Genomic DNA, 19,043 nt, shown 5'->3' on the forward strand with positions numbered 1-19,043 from the left:
AAAGGCACCATCTGTCTCTGTGTTTCTTCTGGTTTGCATTTCATGAGTGATGTTATTTTTTCCCGTTTTCCTTTTTTCCTGAGTTCTGTACATTCATTTCTGAGTTTCCCTGATTCTTAGTATTGATGTCCTTTCATGCTTGGTATCATTGTCTGAGCTATTTTCCCTCATCCTGTAAACTACCCTGCTGAGAACACAAATTACACAAAGATGGAAGTATTTGCATGTATCAGAGAGTCCTTTCTGTCTTTTCATTACTGATTTCTCCCTTTAGTACTTTTGTATGTAGTTGTGCATAATGTCACCAAGATTTTGGTTTTGTTCCTTTTAATAGAAAATTTGGCTTTGGGAATTGTCAATGAATATAGGATTCAGAAATATTTGTCTCAATTGTATTTGCAATGCTGAAAAAAATGACACCTAATTTCTTGGCTCTGTATTTTATCCTTATTTCATGTGAGTTTCCCCTCTGAAAACCCCTCTTTCCACTTAACCTTATTATTGATACTATTTAGGAAGGCCTCTTATATAAGAAAACAATAGGCCCCAATTTTGCAAATCTGCATTTATTTTCCTTTATATTGGGGGTATCAGAATCTTGAGATTATGGAGTTAATTTCTATTATGTCTACAAAATTATTTTCTCTGAGTGATTGATTAGCCTGTTTTTATTGGTCACCATTTTATTCATAGAATTATTAAGTTTTCAAATATTTTGGTTTCTTTGAGTCACAAAATCTGGAGCTTTTTTTTTCTTATTTACATTTGTGTCATTTAAGTTTAGAACTAAAAATTTTCATTTACTTTAACATCAATCTTATTTCAGAAAAATTTGATTTTAGATACCAAAAATTTTTTAAGTTAATTAGTGATTGCTATGCATTTTTAATCCCTTAGATTATCAAAGAGGTACAAAAAAGGTCAGGTCCACCTAGGCCCATAACTCCAGCGGAAATGAGTTTTGCCAAGTTCAAGCATATACATCAGGCTTACCATGGTCTCTTTTGTTGACACAGAGTGGCCAAGAATCATCCTTACTGATTCACCCTTGTTGTCCTTACTTGCACTATCTTGGAAATATATGGTTAAAGCAAAAATATTCTTTGACATTTCTTTGCTGACATAAAAACTTAATATGAAAGAAGAAAAAACTCTCATCCATAAAATGTCATGAATCCCATTCCTGAGCAATTAAAGAATTACACACATATACACACTACAGCCTGGAAAATCAAATGATGATCTTATACTCACATACCAGGAGTTCATGAATGAACATCTTTCTGGCTTCTGGTATCCTGGAATGTTCTACTGCTCACTATCCATGGATTCCCATTGGTGGAATGGCTGAACTCCCCCCACCCCCGCCAGCTGCTTCTTTCTTTTTCAAGATTTAGTTAGTTATTTGAAAGGCAGAGTTAGAAAGAGAAGGAGACACATACATGCATACATACATACACACACACCCACACACACAGAGAGAAAGAGAGAGAGAGACAGAGAGAGAGAGAAAGAGAGAGAGAGAATTCCATCCACTGGCGGTTTACTCTCCAAATGTCACAACATCTAGGGCTGAGCCAGGCCAAAGGCTGAAGCCAGTAGCTTCATCCAGATCTCCCAAATGGGTGCAGGGGCCCAGGCACTTGGGCCATCTCCCACTGCTTTCCCAGGTGCATTGGCAAGGTACTGGATCAGAGGTGGAGCAGCCTGGTCATAAACTGGGACCACCATGCTGGCCTTCAGAGCTATATCACAACTCCACCCCACACACATACACACTCATGGCATCAATTGTGAACAAAAGACAAGATTCATATCATACAAGCTCTTCAAGCCTCTGATACCCTGCAAGCATATATAGGTGATCTGTCTCCAAACAGTCCAGGCATTCATTGGCAGGATTCATGGATGGCATGGTGCGTGCCTGTGACTTCAGAAACACGTGCATGGCATGCAGTGGATGCATTGGTCTGGCCTCCTGATGCAGTTGTGTATGATGTGGATAGTTCAGAGGCAGTAGGTCCAGAAGTGATGATAACAGTGGATGGAGGGCCAGTGCTGTTGTGCAGTGGGTTAAAGCCCAGGCATGAAACCCCAGCATCCCATATGGGTGCTGGGTCTAGTCCCAGCTGCTCCTCTTCTGATCCAGCTCTCTGCTATGGCCTGGGGGAGCAGTAGAATATGGCCCAAGTCCTTGGCCCCTTGCACCCATGTGGGAGGCCCAGAAGAAGCTCTTGGCTCCTGGCTTTGGATCAGCACAGCTTCTGCTATTGCAGCCATCTGGAGAGTGAGCTAGCAGATGGAAGACCTCTCTCTATGCCTCTCCTTCTGTATCTTTGTAACTCTGACTTTAAGTAAATAAATATTTTAAAAAGTAGATGGAACATGAGCTACAGCCTTAGACACAGTGAGCAGGAGGGCCAGAGAAGTAACTTCCTTGGAAATACCTGGAAACCACTCATGTTAAGCCTCACATATTCTTGGAGGGGCATTATAGACCTGTGGCTTGTTTACTGGCTATTCAAATGGGACATGTAGGAGACAACAAATCCCCACATCAGAGGCTGAGAATAAAGCATGAAAAACCACATAGAAGCACAAGAATGAGTCCAATAAAGGACCTTCTGTTGGTGAGTGGGTTATCTCCCTTGTTGGAGGGCACAGGAATGTGAACTGTCTATGCATAATCTAAGATCAGAAGAGAGAGACAGACTGAGCATCTAGATCAGCCATGAGCCCCTGGACCTCATGCTAACTAGATTCCTGGACAACTACCAGTTCATCAATGGGAATTTGAGTGCTGCAAGGGATAGGTATCAAAAGTTATCCTCTTGGGACACATTCTCCCCTTGATGTATTTAAGAAAATGTGTGAAAATGCTGAATGAATGTTTAAAGACACACATATATAACTTTGCAAATACCTTAAATACCTCTATACTTTGAAAAATAATGTTGAGGGACTGTACTGTGGTGTGGTGGGTAAAGTTGTCGCCTGTAGTGCCGGCATCCTATATGGATGCTGGATCAAGTATCCGCTGCTCCAGTTTTTTTTTTTTAAGATTTATTTATTCATTTGAAAGGCAGGGTTACAGAGAGGCAGAAGGAGGAGAAGGAGAAGGAGAAGGAGAAGGAGAAGGAGAGGCACAGAGAGAGAGAGAGAGAGAGAGAGAGAGATTTTTCCATCTGCCGGTTCACCCCCAAATGGCTACAATGGAGCTGTGCCAATCCAAAGCCAGGAGCCAGGAGCTTCTTCTGGGTCTGCCATGCGGGTGCAGGGTCCCAAGGACTTGGGCCATCTCCCACTACTTTCCCAGGCCATAGCAGGGATCTGGATCAGAAGTGAAGCAGCCAGGTCTTGAATGGGAGCGCATATGGGATGGAGGAACTGCTGGTGGTAGCTGTAACTGCTTTGCCACAGCATTGGTGACTGCTCCACTTCTGATGCATCTCCTGGCTAATGTGCTTGGGAAAACAGCAGATGGCCCTAGTGCTTGGGCTCCTGCACCCTCATGGGAGATTTGGATGAGACCCCTTGCTCCTGGCTTCTACATGGCCCTGGCTGTTATGGTCACCTGGGGATTGAAACAGTGGATGAAGATCTCTCTCTCTCCGCTCCTCCCTCTCTCCCTCTCTCTTCTCTCTCTCTGCCTCTCCCTCTCTGTAGCACTGCCTTTCAAAAAATTATGAAATCTTTTGTAAAAAATAAAAAAAGAAAATGTCATTTCTTACTTGTGAAGCTGTATCCTTCCTTCCAGGATGTTTCCCTCTCAAAGGAAGTAGGAAGTCAGGACTACCTTTAATTGACAAATGTGCACACCACAAAACCATGAAAACATATGTATCCTAGAAATAAATACAGATAGAAACCAATCCATAACACCCATGGACATGACATTCACAACACATTGGGCTTACAAAAGTAATATACACAGCCCCCAAAGAGCTCACACAAAATTGGACATACACACTCAAGCTCTTTACATAGGGGCGAATGAGTCCTCCTCTTCTGTGCTGGAAAGCATGGGGGTCAGAAACACCTAGAGAGACCTTTTGCTGATATTTCCATTGACCATGGGATGACACCAATTATCATGGACATGTAAGTGCATCAGCCTTGACATCAGGGACCTCAACACCAGTGGGTTGTTGGCCATTCTTTCCTAAGAAAGAAAACCATGGCCACTCTTTTTCAGAAAGAAAACCCACATTTTGAAATACTCATGGTACTCAAAGACTTAGGGGTTGACAAGGGTAGGTGAAGCCTGGCCTCTCCCCCCAATCTATTCACAAACTCAGTGTTTTGGGGGAGGTTATTTTGTAGGCACTAAACCTGGGTACCAGGTCATATGGCATGAGGCTGGAGGGATGGTCCTGCCACAACCAAAATGGGGATGTGTGCAGACTCCTCAGGCCCAGGAATTGGAACAGGCCTGAAGGTTACACACTCTGGGGAAGCCAGCTCTGGCCAAAACAGCATGTTCTAGAAAGACCGCCCAGGGGAACTGCAGGGCCAGCTCACTGACTCCCTTGGAAACAACTGGGGTCCACATGCTGTACACCCTCCCCCCACTTTGGAGAGGCAGACAGGACCCATGGCTGGTTACCACCCCTTTCTGACAACATCCCATGTGAAAGCTATTCTTCACCAGGTAGAGGCTGGATGTCTGGTCTGAAAGCCCAGGAGGATGCATAAGAAGAGTGCTAACTTAGGGACCATCAGTTCTAGGCCAAGACACTTGGCAAAACTGTTGGAGGTGTGTGCATGTGTAAACTGCCCATGCACAGAGCCAGGAGTCAGGACCAAGGCCATGGGTCAGCCCCAGACCCCTGTCCATCAGTCTTTCCAGGAATCCCCTGCTTCAACATTGACAGATGGAGACTCATATCATGGCCACAACAAAAGTTGAAACTCTTAGACAAATACACATTACACACATCTGTAAATGTATATATGTATTAAACAAACCTCTGAGGAAGTGTATATATTGTATATATACTCGTATTGGTCTACAAAACACAGGTAATGGTTCCTTTAACTGTGGAGCTGTATGTGATAATCTGACATTGCAGAAGGGAGGAATTTACTTCTGCCATTTTTTCTAGAGCTTACACACTCAAAAATACATGCAAACATATATCTCTTCAAAGTGAGTAGCAGAGAAATAATTCCATTAGTCTTAAATCCATGTTTCTGAAACAAGACAATGTACATATACAAATAACTACACACAAAATACCAGGGAACACACACATAGACACACATGTAGTGTATCCAGACTATTTGTCCAGGAGGCATGGGGCTCTCCACACCTCACTGGCAAGCTTAGAGCATAACACACCTGGAGGCCCTTCACTGTCCATTCCAGGGGCCCTTAGTGCACACCAATAACCAGGGCCTTTTCACTAAAACAGCCCTGACAACAGGAATCTGAATCTTGGTGGGAAGATGGCCACTCTGTCCACCAAAATAAAATACATCCTTTGAATCAGCTATGAGCCTGAGCGACTGAGATGTCAAACGAACTGAAGTTGTGCCTCTTTGTGGAGAATTTTCCCATGAAGAGAGCTATGTTCTGAAGCTGACTTGGAGGTAGTCTATGTAGGCCTGAGTTCCGATGACATAAGTCTGGTGGTACAGGTCTGCCACGTGAGAGTGCCCTGATGATAACTTGGAACTTCCAGGGCTCTCTTTGGTTGTTTATGGCCCCCATGCTTTCCAGGACAGGAAGGACAATGGTCAGCCAAAGGCTCATATGACTTCAGTCCAGACAGCGTTCCACACTTCTCCTGGCCCATGATTGGCAGGCTCTGCTCTGTATGCTATTCATAGCTAAAATAGTGCTCTTGGAGAAATCCTGGCAAAACTACACCTTAAAATGTACATAAACATTGAACAAACTCCTAAAGATACATGCTTAACTATCTGACTACTTGTACCACTCTATAAACATAGCAAAAATGGTTCCTTTGCCTGTTGAGTTGTATTCCTGCATCCAGGATGCTTCAACTCCTTAGCAGAAAAGAATACATTAATGCCATCATTTCTACAAATGTATACAAACACAAATACATACAACATGTATACCACAGGAACAAGTAAAATAGAAGGACATCTTATCCCACATGTATAAGAAATTATACATATACAAATAAGACACACAGCACATTAAAACACATAGTCTGACACACACACACACACATTTACTTCCTTTGTCTACTGTCCATTTGGCCCTTCCCTCCAATATTGGCAATATTGAGGGTACACACCCAAGGAATCCCTTCACTGCAATGGCCATGGATTCATGGCCACACCAATCACCAGGGACATGTCACTGAACTACCTATGGCAGCAGGTAGCTCATTAGGGAGCTGACCATTCTTTCCAAAGGTGTTCAGTAGAAGGAAAACCACCTTTTGGTTAAGTCAAAGAGCTTAGAATCTCTAGTGCCGATAGGTCTGGCAGGAACTGGACCTCTACTCTAAGAACATTCTCTCACATTGTGTTCTCACTTCACCATGGAGACAGTACACATAGGTATGGTATAGCATGGCACCAGACTAGATGGACAACCCTCCAGGATGAGACTTCAAGGAGGATGTTCCAGACTTAAAAAAGCCAGGGAAAGCCCCAGACCCTGAACACTATGTCCTATTACAAAGCTGGCTCTGCCTAAAACTCCCTTTCCTAGAGAGGCCAATGTAGCTACATGGAAGACTGGCTCACTGACTGAGAAACAACTAGAAACCATGTGTCTTAGGCCACCCACATTGAAACCCTAGCACTCCCAGCAACAACAAATCCTGGCATTACAGACTGAAGAGGGGCTTTCAGGCATAAAACAAAGCCCAGAGGACAAAAAAGATAATGACGGATGAACATGACCACATGAAATTTAAACATAACAAACAAGCAACATGAAAACAGCCAATGCTATGAGATCATCTCTGTGAGTGAGTGTGTGCAAAGGATGCTGCCAGCCCATTACACAGTGCGCTAGAAACACATACAATTTCTGTGTTTATTTAAAGAAAGGTTTAAAGGATTCTAGTTTAGTATTATCCATTATAATAAGGAATTCCGAGCAGTGGAGATTTCAGGCATTCTGTGAGAGAAGGTACCTTACATAAATTCCAATATGTCCATGCCCACAATACTCTGGATCTCTAGTTCATTTGTGTTTTAATGGGGAAATCACAGGTGATGAAATATTAAATGGAAAAAGCAAGTTACATAACTTCCCCAGTTTAAAAATGGTATGCACATTTTTTAAAATAAAATCAAATGTGGACAAGCAAAGACACTAACTGAAACAATTTCAAACAATGGGAATTAAGTGCCTTCCATGTCAACACTTTTCTGTTAACCTATTAAGCCCATGTAGTATTGTCAGGATAGACACATTGGTCAATGAAGAACAGACACCCAACCAAATACGACTACACATTTCCACCTATAATCTGCTCACATAACCACAAACCTGTACTGAGGATGGCATATCCCCAAAGTCACACATGATGTACAAGCCCACCATAATCCAAAATCACTTTCAAAGAACATGGACATGTGGCAAAATACACCTTATTCCACTAGAAAGCACATGAGAATATAAACACTGTATGCCATCTAAGTCATGGCTTCATATTTGACTCAATCAAATACGCCCACACTGTCCAAATTTACAATGTCCAGAGCCCCAGATTTAACATTTCCTCAAGTAAACAATCTGCTTTGTATTATTACTCCCATATTTTCATCACTACTTGTTTTCTCTATAGTAGAAGCTGATATGGGAACAGGATAGACAGTTTAGCCACCTGCAGCCAATAATCTAGCACATATAGGAGCTTTGGTAAATTTACTATCTTTGCACTTCACCTGGCAGGTATCTCAACAAATTTTAGAGCCACTAATTTCATCATAATAGTTAATATTAAATCACTTACTATATTCAAATACCCAGCACCACCATTTGTATAATAATTATTATTTATAGTTACAATTCTCCTGGGACTGGCATTGTAGCACAGCAGCTTAAAGCCCTGGCTTGCAGCACCGGAATCCCATGTGGGAGCCAGTTTGAGTCCCATATGCTCCACTTCTGATCCAGCTCCCTGCTAATGCACCTGAGAAGGCAGAAGAGGATGGCCCAAATCCTTGGGCCCCTGTACTCAGAAGAAACTCCTGAGTCCTGGATTTGGATCATCTCAGCTTTGGCCACTTCAGCCAATTGTCAATTGAACCAGAGGATAGAAAACCTATCACCCTCTCAGTCACTACTTCTCTCTGTAACTCTGCCTTTCAGATAAATAAAATAAATATTTAAAAAAAATAGAAGGAGCCGGCACTGTGGCTCACTTGGTTAATCCTCCACTTGCAGCGCTGGTATCCCATATGGGCACCGGGCTCTAGTCCCAGGTGCTCTTCTTCCAGTCCAGCTCTCTGCTGTGGATAGGAAGGCAGTGGAAAAATGGCTCAAGTGCTTGGGCCCCTGCAACCACATGGGAGTCCAGGAGGAAGCGCCGGGCTCCTGGCTTCATATTGGTATAGCTCCAGCCATAGTGGCCATTTGGGGGGTGAACCAATGGAAGGAAGTCCTTTCTCTCTGTCACCTTCTCTCACTGTCTAACTCTATCTGTAAAATTAAAAAAAAATACATAGGGGCAAGCATTGTGGTGAGCCAGTAAAGCTGCCACCTGCAGTGCCAGCATCCCATATGGGTGCCAATTTGAGTCCCAGCTGCTCCAAATCTGATTCAAGTCACTGCTATGGCCTGGGATGGCAGTGGAAGTTGGCTGAAGTCTTGGATCCTTTCACCTGCACTGGAGACCCAGAAGAGGCTCATGACAAGTGGCTTCAGTCTGGTGCAGCTCCAACTGCTGTGGCCATTTGGGGAGTGAATCAGAGGATGGAAGATGTTTTTCTCTGTCTCTCCCTCTCTCTCTGTCCATAACTCTGCCTCTCAAATAAATAAAATCTTGTAAAAAATATTTTTTAAAAAGGAATGAATCGAATCCCTTAAAACTCTTCCTTGATAAAAATATAAGTAAAAATATTACATAACTTTGTCAAGGTTAATTTAGTTTAACATTTTTCATATCCTTACAGCATATCTGTGTCAACTAGCATTCCAAGATGCTACATCATCCATTATAGAAAAACTACTATACTTTCATGACTACACCCTAATCTTATTTTTAACTTGCTATTGAATTCTTTACATTATTTCACCTATGCTAACAACCAAATTAACCCATAAAAAGAACTGCAGATCCCCAAGAAACACTATTTATTGTCTTTTATCATTTATTTATTATTACTCAAATCTTATTTGCACATTCATATTTACAAATTATATACATAGGAAAGATGAAATTAACTACCCTTCTTAACCATAAAAGATACATGACACCAAAAATATTGAAGCTCTGAATGCACAGAAATTGGGACTTAAACTTTGGCTCTTATATACTCCCTTAGAAGATTTAAAACCAGAAGGATTATTACTGTACACAGTAGAGTCCTCATACCTACAGAAATACCAATCCATATATTACTTTTATCTGAAGATGTCTTACACTCACAACCAGATCCACCATTTCATCTAAAAACAAATCCGGGGGCCAGGGTTGTGGCACAGCAGGGAAAGCTGCTACCCACAGTGCCAGCCCCCCATGTAGGCAGCACTGCCGAGTCCCAGCTGCTCCACTTCCAATCCAGCTCTCTGCTATTACCTGGGAAAGCAATAGAAGATGTGTCAAGTACTTGGGATCCTGCTTCAGTGTGGAAAGACCCAGAAGAAGCTCCTGGATCCTGGCTTTGGATTGGCACATCTCTGGCCATTGCAGTCAGTTGGGGAGTGAACCAGTGGATGGAGGACGTCTCTTTCTCTCTGCCTCTCTTTCTCTCTCTGTGGAACTCTGACTTTCAAATAAAAATAATAAATCTTCAAAAAAAATTCCCATCCAAGGATGCTTTCATGAAGCAACCTTCACGTCTACCCTACTTGGTCTATACTATGAAAATGCTCTGACATGTATGGGTCCAACCATATCTCCATGTCTTCAAATCAGTACCACTAAAACACTTTGAAAACTGACAGATATCTGTGTTACATCATTATGAATCTAATACTTCAATAGTGAAAGCAAAAATATTTCAGTAATGAAATGCCACAATTAGACACACAAATGTAATTAATTAATATGATCTCAATAAAATTAGCAACATTTATTTCTTCAACTAAAATTTTCTAAATATATTTAACCCTCAAACACACATCAAAATATACTGGATCACCAATGATGAAATTCCATGAGAAACTGAATGAAAGTGCAGTTCACCTTTCTTGTTGCCCTTACAGTAACAGGATTCCACATCGTAATTATCATCTTATCCCTTAACATTTTATTCCCATCTCCCAGCTGCCCAGCCAACAATCAATTCATCTACCTTTAACAGTGGTGATGGGTGCAACTCATTCCTAAATAGTGAATGACAGCACTGAAGTATGAACCAGGTCTCTAACACTAACCTCATTCATATTCTGTGATTCTACAAATGAACTAGGACAGTTACCTTGTACATGCTCACAAACAACCCAAATATCAGTTGTCACAACTAGCTATCATTCTTTGAGCAGAAGCAGTAATTACTGGCCTCTGCCATAAAACCAAAGCATTTCATCCACTTCCTCCCTTAAGATGCACCTGTCTCATTTATTCCTTTGACAGTAGTTATTGAAACTACTAGCCTATCTATTAATCCACACCTCTAGCCATCCAATTAACAGCTAGCATTATAGCTCTTCACTTACATTGTATTGGTAGGGCCTCTAATCTTGACATGCATCAGTTCTGCAACTGCTATAATCACATTTATTCTAATTCTAGATGTTCTTGAACTCACTGAAACCCCAATCCAAGCATCCATATTTCCACTCTCATGGTTAATGACCCATCAAACTCATGCCTATCATATAATTAACACCAGCTCCAACCACAAAAGAGGGCATTGCCAGGTCTGTTGCTTTTTTTAAAGATTTTATTTATTTATTAATTTGAGAGGTAGAATTACCAATTGGGAGAGACAGAGAAAGTTCTTCCATCTGCTGGTTCACTCCCCAAATGGCAATGGCCAGAGCTGGGCCGAACCAAAGTCAGGAGCCAGGAGCTTCTTCTGGATCTCCCACATGGGTGTAGAAAACAAAGGATTTGGCCCTCCTTCCATTGCTTCCCCATTTCAGAATCAGAGAGCAGGATTGGAAGCAGAGCAGCCAGGACATGAACTGGCACCCGTATGGGATGCCAGCCAGCACTGCAGGTAGAGGCTTAGCCCTGCTGCATGACAAAACCAGCCCCTTGTTAGCTCTGTTTCTATCATACAGCTTCATGATAGGTTTCCATTTTAATTCTTCTATTCTACCATTCTTAGCCTAGGAACTAAAATAATAACAATATACCAAGGATGATGATATATAGTCTGAGAGCAACACAATTAAGGGCCATCATAATCCCATTTTCAAAAAAGGATTAAGATATGAAATTTTTCATTCTATCAGCAGTTTTTTGCCCTTACAAGATTATTCTGAGCCTTCTACCCATTATGCCTAGTCCTAAAGCTACAACCTACCAACAAGCATCTGTGCCCTAATCTACTAGAATTATCTTTACTAAACACATTAACCTCAGGAGTACCAATTACCCGAGCTCACTAAAGTTTCATAGAAGAAAACAAAAATAACATATAAACTACACTAACTATAATCAAACTTGGAGCTGATGTTACATCTACAAACTACAGAATATTTCTTTTTTTAAAGATTTATTTATTTATTTGAAAGTCAGAGTTACAGAGAAAGAGAAGAAGAGGCAGAGAGAGAAAGGCCTTCCAAAGGTGGTTCACTCCGCAGTTGGCCACAATGGCCAGAGATGTGCCAATCAGAAGCCAAGAGAGAGGAGCTTCTTCTGGGACTCCCACGTGGGTACAGGGGCCCAAGAACTTGGGCCATCTTCTACTGATTTCCCAGGCCATAGAAGAGAGCTAGATCAGAAGTGGAGCAGCCAGGATTCAAACTGGTGACCATATGAGATGCCGTCATTGCAGGTGGCAGCTTTACCCACTACACCGCAACACCAGCCCCAAAATATTTCAATATATCTTTTACCATCTCTGAGGTTGTGTATGGATCAACATTCTTTACAACCACAGGATTCCATGGCCTATTTGTAATTTAGATCTTACTTTCTCATAACAATTAAAATTTCATTTTATATGAAACCATCATTTTGACATTAAAACTGATGCCTGATACACTTTGTGGACACAGTCTGATTATTCTTACACATCTCTCTTTACTTATGAGGATCATAAGTATGTTATGTATGTTATTCTTTTAATGTTAACTACTGCTACTGGCTTCCAATGTATTAGCTTCAGTTTTAACCTGAAAAAGAATAATGAAACTTACTCTCTCCCTGACAATCCATATATCTGTAGTGCTATTTCTTGGAACCACCATAATCTGGTCGTAGCAATTAAATATTTACATAAAAATAAAGTCCATACAATATTTAGATTTGATCCTATAGCCTCTGCCCAACTGCCATTATCCATAAAATTCTCTTTTAGGCATTACAGTCTTTCTATTCAGCCTAGATACTACCATCTTACTTCCCCTGCCATGGGTACTGCAGAAAAACCTAACACTTGCTCTTACCATAGAACTAATTATAGTTTCCATTTTAGCCCTAGGTCTAGCCTATGAATGAATTCAAAAAAGACTAGAATGAGTGTAATCATTAAAATTAATTATTTCAACACATTAGGTTAAGGTATTCTATTATCACCAATATGCCTTCAAACCTATAGGAATATTATTTTAGCATATGTTGCATCCTTACAAATACTATCATCAGTATACTGATATATCATCACTTTTGTCTTTTTTTTTTGAAATTTTACTATTTATTGGATTCTTTTTTTAAAAAAAACTTTTATTTAATGAATATAAATTTCCAAAGTACGACTTATGGATTACAATGACTTCCCCCCCATACCATCCCTCCCACCCGCAACCCTCCCCTTTCCCACTCCCTCTCCCCTTCCATTCACATCAAGATTCATTTTTGATTATCTTAATATACAGAAGATCAGCATAGTATACATTAAGTAAGGATTTCAACAGTTTGCTCCCACACAGAAACATAAAGTGAAAAATAATAGATGATTTTTTTAAATGATGATGAAATCAGATCAGACCTATTGTCATGTTTAATCCCATTGAGAGTCAAGTTGGGAATTGATAATTTCTTTTTTTTTTAACAGAAGATCAGTTTAGTATGCATTAAGTAAAGGTTTCAACAGTTTGCACCCCCATAGAAACACAAAGTGAAATATACTGTTTGAGTACTCGTTATAGCATTAAATCTCAATGTACAGCACATTAAGGACAGAGATCCTACATGAGGAGTAAGTGCACAGTGACTCCTGTTGTTGACTTTACCAATTGACACTCCTGTCTATGGCATCAGTAATCTCCCTATGCTCCAGTCATGAGTTTCCAAGGCTATGGAAGCCCTCTGAGTTCTCCGACTCTTATCTTGTTTAGACAAGGTCATAGTCAAAGTGGAGGTTCTCTCCTCCCTTCAGAGAAAGGTACCTCCTTCTTTGAAGACCTGTTCTTTCCACTGGGATCTCACTCACAGAGATCTTTTTGCCAGAGTGTCTTGGCTTTCCATGCCTGAAATACTCTCATGGGCTTTTCAGCCAGATCCGAATGGCTTTAGGGCTGATTCTGAGGCCAGAGTGCTATTTAGGACATCTGCCATTCTATGAGTCTGCTGAGTATCTCGCTTCCCATGTTGGATCACTCTCCCCTTTATTTATTCTATCAGTTAGTGTTAGCAGGTACTAGACTTGTTTATGTGCTCCCTTTGACTCTTAGTCCTTTCATTATGATCAATTGTGAACTGAAATTGATCACTTGGAATAGTGAGATGGCATTGGTACATGCCACCTTGATGGGATTGAATTGGAATCCCCTGGTATGTTTCTAACTCTACCATTTGGGGCAAGTCAGCTTGAGGATGTCCCAAATTATACATCTCTTCCCTCTCTTATTCCCACTCTTATGTTTAACAGGGATCACATTTCAGTTAATTTTCAACACTTAAGAATAACTGTGTGATAATTACAGAATTAAACCAGTCATATTAAGTAGAACAGACAAAAAAAAAATACTAAGAGGGATAATGTATTAAGTTGTTCATTAACAGATCACTTTTGTCTTTATAAGGTACAATATTATATGGATTCATTTTAGGAACCCTTGTAATCCTAAATGCTCATTTTATCATATCATGTATAATATTCATTGCCTACTAGTATTTGTAGCCTATGAAGCCACTGTGGGCTAAACACAATTAATAATGGCATCCAGCACTTATGGTCTAGATAATGTATAAACTTAACCCTTCTCCTAAGATAAAAATTATGTAACTTACTGTGGGGAGCAACTCGGACTAGACTAAGTTACTGGAATTAAGACTTATTCTATGCATCTGCTCTCCCACAATATGGCGCTGGGAGAGGAGTAAACAGCTTCTACGCAGCTGCCTCCAGTTCAACCAATAACCTACAGGAGCTGATCCTGCTCCTGATCGGAGGAGAGCAGCGTACTCGGCGTGTGGGTAGCAGAGTTGGGATTGGTGGAAGAGGACTATAAAGGAGGAGAGAGACAACATGCAACAGGAACATCTGAGCAGCCCCCAAGAGAGCCGGCCGGCGGTGTGCCACTCCCCCGCGGAAGTGGGGACAGTGGCAGGGGGCACCGCCCTTCCACGGAGGTGGAAGGGTTGGCAGCCAACCCTGGAAGAACCAGCAGCAAACCCGGGAAGGGCCGAGCAGACAAAAGAACAGCACAGGGTCCTGTGTCGTTCCTCCACGAAGAGGGGCAGTGACAACTTACAATTACACTTATTCCCATAACAATGTACTCAATACCACAATACTCTGAATCAACATAAACACACACAGCTTATAGACTACTTCATAATCCTATTTATTATAAATAAACCAATTATAAAATAAGCTGTTTCTCATCCACCTTCCTCTCTGATCCTTCCTGATACCACCTCACAGTTTCCCTTAAAAATCAGAGTGAGTATCCCCTTTCTAAAGGACAACTTCCGTGAAAGTGATAAAATACTAATCTTTCTATAGATATTCTTAATTATGACATTCACAGGCACAGAAGTAATTATATTCTATATACTTTTTAGTCAACAGTAATTTCAACCCAAGTAATTATTACCCAATGAGGAAACTAAATAGCATTTAAATGGAAATCCATGCATAATAACATTGATAGTAAGAAGCAAAAATGTCCCTATATGATCTTCAACTATGATTACCAGAATCCCATGGTCTCTATTGCCAGGTCAATATTCCTTGCAGTCATACTGTTAAAACTAGGAGGCCATGGTATAACATGAGTCACTACAATCTTAAATCTCTTAAACAGAATATAGAGCCTATTTACTTCTTAGAGGATCCCTATGAGCAAAATCATAACAAGCTCCATTTCTCTCTGCCAAACACATCTAAATCACTGAGCACTTTTACATTAGTCCCTCTACTGATGTCATATCTATAAAATACTCTTTACAGCTGTCCTAATGTTTGCATGAACAAAAACATTCTTAAATCCCAAAGCATTAAAATTACTTGGACAGAGGCTGCATGTTGGGCCTGCTGACCCAGGTAGATGCACAAGCAGGGAGGCTAATTTAGGTCCCAGCACTTGAGGGTTAAGAGTGTCAGTGCAGCTAAAGGAGGTGGTTGGGGACTGCACTGCCCATGTACAAGGCCAGGACAGGTTACGAACCAGAGCCTTCTTCAGTGCAGCTCCTTTCTGAGGTTTCCAGATGTCTCCTGGATCATCAATAACAGGTCACAACCTGTATGGTGTGGCCAGTGTTGTGATGCAGTGGGCTAAGCTGCCGCCTGCAATGCCCGCATATCATATGGGTGCTGGTTTGAGTCCCAGCTGTTCCACTTCCAATCCAGTAGAAGATGGCCCAAGAATATGGTCCCTGCATCCATGTGGGAGACCCAGATGAAGCTCCTGGCTCCTTGCCCTGGCTGCTGGAGCAATGTCGGGAGTGTACCAGCAGATGGTCTCTCTCTTTCTCTCACTGCCTTTCCATTTTTCTCTGTCTTTTTTTTTTTCTCTCTCACTCTCACTGCCTTGCAAATAAAATAAGTAAATGTTTAGGAAAAAAACTTTATGTTGCCCCTAGTGAAAACAACCCTCTTGTGGTAATACTTAGTGTGTGTGTTTGTGTAAATGGGCAGAAAAATTGAAAGAACCTCTAAGGTACACACATAACTGCATAAATACTCATATGAGTCTAGAGATAGAGAAAGTTGTCCCTTTACTTGCATGGATATATCCTTGGGTCCAGGATGCTTCAACATCCTAAGAGGAAGGAATTTATTACTACCATAGTTTCTAGAAATGTATACACACAAACTATGTACACACATTATATAATAATATAGCTAGAAATAAACCTACAATTCCTAAATATATGAGTTTATAACAAGAAACTATACACATATACTAAATACACATGAAATGCAAGGAACACACACAATCTCACACTCATCGCACATATACACACACAGTAATCTTTATGTCAGGCAACACTGGGCCCACCACTCACCTGATAGAGATCATGGGGGCATAAACACCCAGAAAGTCCCTCTGCTGCCAGACACAAGGGACCCTGGCAGACACCAATCACCAGGTCCACATCACTGAGACAACTGACACCAGGTTTGTCACTCTCAGTGTGGAACTGGCTACTCTTCCCAAAACTGTCCACTGGAAGGAATGAATCCTCTCAGTAACCTATCAGGTGTTCAGGTTCTCAGGTGCCACAAGGGTGGCTGCAGCTGGGTCCCTCCCTGGAGAACATTCCCTCATTCTGTGTTCTGAGGTGACCATGGCAGCAGTGCATGTAGGCATGAGCTCAGATGGCTAAAGGACAACTCAGCCTGGCTGCCAGTGGAGAGTGGGTGTTTGGGGACTTCACAGAGCCAGGTAAAGGCCCCACTCACTGAAGGCTACACAGGGTGAAAGGCCCTTGGAGTCTGTCAGGATTTTTCCCTGAAACAGTCCTGATTCCATAACAACTTCATAGCCTGACCTGATGTCCACCCATGATACCCTTCATCGATACTTTTGTCAAGTAAATTTGGCTAAAATATGAAGTGAGACAGTGAAGAATCACCCACCTGAGAACATCCTGGAAAACGAGAGCTTCTCTGCTGCTATTTCCCTCTTCAGGCATCAGCACCCAGTCAGGAGCCTCAGGTTGCAAGGAAAGGAACCAAGGGTGTGCTCTTCAGGAGGGACACACGTGCGGCACGAACAGCACAGCCAAGGGGCTTTTGGGCACCACCTCCAGGCCGCTTGCCCACGGTGCAGGACGCTCACAATTGTTGACTTTTTGCCTGCTGCCCCCTGCTGGACGCCAGATGAATCGCTGCTCATCAGTAGTCACAGATTTCAGGGCCTGACTTCCCAATTACCCAAGGAGTTGGAGAGCAGTGAGTAACCTGTGCATGCGTCATTGCAGATGGAGACCAAAAGAAGCAAAAACACTGTTAGTGTGCCAGTGCCTCGTGATGTGCTTTACACCTGCAGAGAACAACTGGAATTTAAATGTTACCAAATGCCATTTACTGGACCACACAAAAATAGTCACAGGTCTAGCAAAATATGTACAAAAGTTATCTCCAAAAAGCTACAAAATACAAGGTAGGTTTTATGATCTGTAAACTGAGTTTGAAAATATCTCTGCTTTTCTCCTCAACCTGATCTGTAGAGCATCCCCAGATTTCTCCAGGACTGTCTGATACTGACACACTTATATACACCTAGAATTCCAGACCTTCTGGGGCCAAGACAGACCAATGTCACTGGGTTAGAGGTCAAGGGTTGGGCCTTCCCAAATGGATGCATGAGGTGTGACTAATGTGAGCTCTTCCACTGTTGGATTGAGGTATGTCCCAACCACTGGAGGAAACTATGGACACAAACTACCCATGCACAAGGCCAAGAGCCAGTTTTACATCTATGGCTGCAGTCAGCCAAAAGTCCCTACAACCTCAGTAGAGCTGTGGTTCACCAATGGGAGGTTAAAGCTTGTATTATGTCCATAGCAAAAATGACAATCTTAGACAAATACTTACCTATATCCACACAGGGAAATGTAAGAAAATATTGAATGAATCCTTAAAGACATATATTTAACTGCATAAATACTCAGATATGTCTATAAAATATAAATAAATTTCCTTTACCTATATAGCTGTAATTTCACATCTGGGAGACTTCGACATTCTAAGAGGGAAGAAATGTTACTGTCATTATTTGCAGAAATGTCTACTTACACACAACATGTATCAATATATTTACTTATATATACAAAGACATATCAAAAATAATACAAACAGAAATAAGCCTATGACTGCCAAATACACACGTTTATAAGTGTACAAATACAAATGAATTAATAATATACACAACACAGAGATACTTAATCACTGTCTACTGGGCCTTCCCATACCCTACTGGCTAGCATGGCGTCATAAGCATCAAGGCTTCCTTTGGGAAGTGGCATTATGTTCTTAAACTGTGTGTATGAAATACACAAAATTTGTTCCATTTATATAAATTTTTAAAATTTAAAAATACTTTAAAAACATGTACACTGCCAGTTCCATGGCTCACTAGGATATTCCTCCACCTGAGGCGCCAGAACAATGGGTTCTAGTTCCGGTCGGGGCACCGGATTCTGTCCCAGTTGCTCCTCTTCCAGTCCAGCTCTCTGCTGTGGCCCAGGAGTGCAGTGGAGGATGGCTCAGGTGCTTGGGCCCTGCACCCCATGGGAGACCAGGAGAAGCACCTGACTCCTGGCTTCGGGTTGGTGAAGCGCGCCAGCCGCAATGCACCAGCCGTAGCAGCCACTTTG

The 19,043-nt window shown here is 41.6% G+C and overlaps 1 long non-coding RNA gene across 1 annotated transcript in view; it reads right to left on the bottom strand.

Moving 5' to 3' along the window:
* LOC103346819 (copine-A) overlaps window positions 1–19,043 on the bottom strand; it is an 84,671-nt gene that overhangs the window by 11,978 nt on the left and 53,650 nt on the right. Inside the window, exons 8-9 of the long non-coding RNA XR_011386140.1 lie at window positions 18,373–18,412; window positions 17,302–17,625 (exon numbers count right to left, since the gene is read on the bottom strand). This is a non-coding gene — a long non-coding RNA (copine-A). The remainder of the gene's footprint in view (window positions 1–17,301; window positions 17,626–18,372; window positions 18,413–19,043) is intronic.

This window comes from Oryctolagus cuniculus, unplaced genomic scaffold (assembly GCF_964237555.1).
Source record: "Oryctolagus cuniculus unplaced genomic scaffold, mOryCun1.1 SCAFFOLD_57, whole genome shotgun sequence".
Classification (NCBI taxonomy): domain Eukaryota; kingdom Metazoa; phylum Chordata; class Mammalia; order Lagomorpha; family Leporidae; genus Oryctolagus; species Oryctolagus cuniculus.